General features: G+C 42.3%; 1 pseudogene; it reads left to right on the forward strand.

Annotated features, from left to right (window-relative positions):
- Positions 1-1,913: 1,913 nt before the first annotated feature.
- LOC138837319 (G-protein coupled receptor 151-like) lies at positions 1,914-3,921 on the forward strand (annotated as a pseudogene).
- Positions 3,922-5,331: the final 1,410 nt, after the last annotated feature.

Here is a 5,331-nt window from a genome sequence, read left to right on the forward strand (position 1 = left end):
CATTCTCAGTAGCTGTACTGTTCAGAGCTGAATTCTGCAGTTTGTTAGATTTGTCTATCCTGAGAAAACATATGCAAGCTGACTTGGTACTACAACTTGGAGGTCTCTCAACTCATCTCTCCACGGTAGCATACCAGAAGCATTTCTGACTCAGTTATACTCAGAGTAATTGTATTCTCATTTTAAGTCTACAAACCCCTTTCTGTGAACAATTCTAGCTCCCTAATCCCTCCCAGAGTGTTCACTGGTATAACTTTCAATTTTATTATAGTCCTAGAATCTTTTTTTCCTGAGATTTCCTTCCAATTTTAAATATTCTCTTAAATGTTCATGTAGACATTTTTAATTTTTTTTTACTGTCCAAAAAGCAATTTCTTTCATCACTTGGTGGCCTTCACTTGTCTGTTTAGTATATAAACCAGGTGCAATTCAGAGCTCCAAAATTATCTCTAAAAATCTCAACAATGATAAAATTAAGCCATCCATAATTATACCCCATAAGACTTCCAACGTTTTTCATTATCCAGTTGTACTTGCTATGAGCTAGCTAATGAAGAGACTGGAGTGATGGTGAGGGTAAAAGGAAACTCATCTCTGCAAATGGTGTGGAGGGTGGGGATGGGGGGAATGCACAGGGTGGCAGAAGCACCAGGTCTAAATGTGGTCTCTCAAACTAGCAGCCTCAACACCCTATGGGAGTATCTTACCAATGCAAATTCTCAAGACCCTAACCCAGACCCACTGGATCAAGCCATCCCACAGATTCTGATGTGCTCATTGAATGACAGACCACAGCCAAGATTCTAGAAATAGCTGGTTGGAAATAACTGTAATTGGCTCTATTGATTTCCTTCTAATCTCTAGAAGCACATCCCACTTACACATGAGTTCTCATTTATCATTTATGAGTATGTTTTCATTGCTCTGCAGGGCTGGTGGTTTGGTATTAAACTGGCTAATGAGCAGCAAGCATGCACCCCTGCTGGCTGCCATTCACTGGTCACAGGAATATTGCGTGCAGCAAAGAGCTTAGCATTCAACCTTCTTTGCCATTCTGCACTCAGGAAACAAGCAAGGGGAGGGTCCAGAAGTGTCATTTGACACTGACAACAGAGGCTATTTTTCCTTTGTATCTTGTACAAAAGAGCCCAGGCACAAAGACTAACCTAAGAAGCTAGTCTCTGTGCAGCGGGGCTGGGCAGAAAGTGAGAAGCATGAGATATATATAACCGGATAGACCTGTATTTGCCATTTTGTATTAGACCGGTATTTACCATTTACTTTCTTTAACCTGCCTTTCTGCTTCTGTACACATGCTTGCTAAACCTTGAAGAGTGCAGCTGCTATTCTACCCGCCCTTGAGCCCCTGACACTCCTGGATCTGGAGCTGAAATTAACGACCCTCTGGCAGGGAGTACCTGACAAAGTACCTGATACATTCCAGACCACTTTCTCTGGGCCTAGGATCGGAGATAGTTGCTGCCCGGCAACCACTTCCCCTGGGTCAGGGTCAGAGATAGTGGCCATCTGGCAACCACTTCTCCTAAATTACCCTAGAAGTACTGTCTAATTAGTTTAGAGCACAATAGCTCACTAAGGCTGACCAATTATTAGCCCCAGCCCTTTTCCCGCTTTGTACTGTGCCAATCATCTGCTAGAATTATGATTTAAATTTCCCACGTGGTGTATTGATTCGTTGCCAATACATACTGAGGCCTTACCCCTACCAAAGAACATATAAAAGGTGCTGTAACCCTGTGCTGGGGGCCGCTCTCTGCACTCGGACATCAGTGCACAGAGGGGTCCGTGCTCAAGCTCGTCAATAAATGACTCATTGCCGCTTGCATTGATCTTTGGTCTCTGGTGGTCTTTTTAGGCGCTTCAAGTCTCTGGGCATTACATTACAAAAGGTGATGCTGACAGCTGCCTTGGCAGACGCCAACTCCAGCATCATGAACTCATCTTTGGCTCACCTCCACTTTGCTGGAGGTTACCTGCCCTCTGACTCCAAAGACTGGAGGACCATCATCCCTGCTCTCTTGGTGGCTGTCTGCCTGGTGGGCTTTGTGGGGAACCTATGTGTGATTGGCACCCTCCTCCACAGCACTTGGAAAGGAAAGCCATCTGTCCCAACCCGCAGGGCAGTGAACCTAAGTGTGATTGGCACCCTCCTCCACAGCACTTGGAAAGGAAAGCCATCTGTCCCAACCCGCGAGGGCAGTGAACCTAAGCGAGAAGGAATGAAGGGACAAGAGACACAAAGAAGGACAGCAAGACAAGGATTCTGATCAAGCTGCCAAATTTTATTTTTCACACAGGGGTATTTATATGCTTAGAATAAGGAAGCTTTTTCATTGGCCATAGCAGCTGCAGGATGTTTGCTTAGGGCAATGTGAAAAGGTGGTCCATAGCAGCTACCTGGTCTTTGTTTGGGGCAGGATGCAAAGACCAGATTCTGTAAATAGCCTCAAGAGATGTTCCAGTGAGATAGTCAAGATTATCATGCAGATAGACTCCCTTCAGGGCTCTCAACAGCCATCCATGATCCATTCTCTGATTCTGAATCTCAGCCTGGCTGATCTCTCCCTCCTTCTGTTTTCTGTACTTGTCCATGCTACAGCATACTCCAAAGGTATTTGGGATCTAGGCTGGTTTGTCTGAAAGTCTTCGGACTGGTTCATTCACATGTGCATGGCAGTGAAGAGCCTGACAATTGTTGCAGTTGCCAAAGTGTGCTTCATGTATGCAAGTGACCCAGCCAAGTAAGTAAATATCCGCATCTGCACCATCTGGTCAGTGCTGGGGACCATCTGGGCCGTGGCTAGCCTGTTACCCCTGCCAGAATGGTTCTTCAGCACTACCAGGCAGCACGCAGGAGTGGAAATGTGCCTCATGGATGTACCAGCGGTGGCTGAAGAGTTTATGTCAATGTTTGGTAAGCTCTACCCTCTCCTGGTATTTTGCCTCCCCTTACTTCTAGCCAGCTTTTATTTCTGGAGAGCTTATGGCCAATGTAAAAAAAGAGGAACTAAGACTCAAAATCTTAGAAACCAGATGCATTCAAAGCAACTCACAGTAATGCTGCTAAGCATTGAGATCACCTCTGCTCTTCTGTGGCTCCCAGAATGGATAGCCTGGCTGTGGGTGTGGCATCAGAAGGTTAAAGGCCCACCACCACCACAAGGGTTCATAGCCCTGGCTCAAGTACTGATGTTTTCCATCTCTTCAGCAAATCCTACTGATGTCTGAAGAATTCAAGGAAGGCTTGAAAAGCTTGTGGAAATGGATGGTGACCAAAAAGCCCCCAGCTGCCTCACAGTCTCAGGTAACACCAGCTGGTAACGTGGAAGTTGTTCCTGACAAGGTTCCATCTCCCGAGTCTACAATATCCATTCCAGAGAAGAAAACCAACTCACCCAACGCTGGCAATGAGAAACCTGAGAAGGCAGAGATTCCCATCCTTCCTGATGTAGAGCAGTTTTGGCACGAGAGGGACGCCACCCCTTCCATACAAGACAATGACCCTATCCCCTGGGAACACGAAAAGTGATGAAATCTCCAAAGAAAATCTACAATTTGTTGTCTTTACCGGTACCACTGCTTACTGAGTACTGCTGACCCTAGTGCATAAAGTACAATAAAATTACTATTAGGAATTACAAGAATGCTTCACCTTCTGCATTTTAAAATGTATAATGTGGTAAGTCATTTATCATGTGATAATTATGCTTCAGAATTAAAACCTGGGTGTCCAAAGAATTCGCTGTAGAAAACATTGGTTGTGTAGAGATGCTGTTGCCTGTGACCAGAACCCAGATGTTTGCTCAGCAGGGTCAGCGGCTTTTGCACCTTAGGCCCAGCCCTGTACTGTGCTGACTGGAGTAGAATTTTATTCCTGAACCCATGGATTCTGATGTTAAATGTTTATTTCTCATACCCAAAGCTCAAATTAAAAGAGTTTTGCAAGTGTAAATTTTCCTTCCTTCTTTATTTGCTTGGTAAATGTTCTTACTTGAGAGCACTTTAGTTTTCCTGATCAAAGTCTACTGAATAGGGACTACTGCCTTATTCAAGCAGGGAGCCATTGCAAACTATAACTCGATTGGCTAACTTTAACTCAGACTTCCCCTTACCCTGTAAAGTCTGTTTCATTTCCACTGAAAAGTAAAGATCCCCACCTTCCCTGGGGGAGGGGTTTAGCATGAGAGGGAGCATTCCCCTAAAGCCTCCAAAAATGAAAGGCTTTGCAGCTTCAAGGTCTAAACATTGTAACAACCTGACATGCTATACTGTGATTTAAATATTTTTAAATCTTCTAAAATGCAGGAAAATAATTATCTACAATAATGCCTTTTCTCCCAAGACCAACTATAATCTAGAGTTAATGATTCAGCCTTAAACATAAAAGAGTTGTAATCGTTCCTGCTAAGTGTTATCAACTTTATCTGTACCAATGAATTTGAACCCTGCCCAACTTTGAAGATATTGCAAGGCTTCTAAGTAATGAAGAATAGCAAGCATTTTGGATAAAGTATGAGAAAAAAACCCAACAAAGCAATAAAAACCATGTTCTCTGTACCTATAAATATAGTAAAATTTGAACAAGCAAACTGCCGCCTCATTTTATAGTAAAGTAAAATGCATCTAACAAAACATTATGGAACATCTTCCATTTTTAAATATAAAAGAGTATTTGTTCACCCTAGGATATTTCACCTCCACCCAGGAAGAAAAATTCTTCTAAAACAAACAAGATAGTGAGAAACTATGACTGCTGTTCTTAATGTTAGGTCTGAGATTGTGTTTGTTTGCTTTTCAGAAAAGGTCATAGTTTGCTTTTCAACATGGCAAGATATAGTTTTCTTTTGACTTGTTCTTTATAAATTTTACTTAAGCTCACACTTTCAAAAAAAGAAGCTTAATCCAGGAATTCAAAGTTTTGTTCTCTGACACCAGTTATTCAAGGATTACATTTAAATTGTGAAACACAACTTAAGAATTTTTATGTCACTAGAAAGCATGAAAACCTGCAGGGTTTGACATTTAAACTTGTAGAGATAAAAGCAATGTTTTACTTCATATAGGTGTCAGAGACTTTGATCATTTCAAATTTATCACTTGGAGCAACAGGGCTTTATGGGGAGATGTCACAGGTGAATTGCAGACAAACACATCAAGATGAAGATACACTGCAACCAAGTGTAATTATAAGGAAACTTTCTTGAAGAACTTGATACAATCATAACTTGCTACCTTAAGAAAATGTGAATAGGCCAAGTTTGATTTGCAACTTACTTGAACACTGGAACCCAAATATGTTAAGACAAAAAC

This window comes from Dipodomys merriami, unplaced genomic scaffold, assembly GCF_024711535.1.
Source record: "Dipodomys merriami isolate MVZ:Mamm:240054 unplaced genomic scaffold, mDipMer1.0.p SCAF_27, whole genome shotgun sequence".
Taxonomy (NCBI): Eukaryota; Metazoa; Chordata; class Mammalia; order Rodentia; family Heteromyidae; genus Dipodomys; species Dipodomys merriami.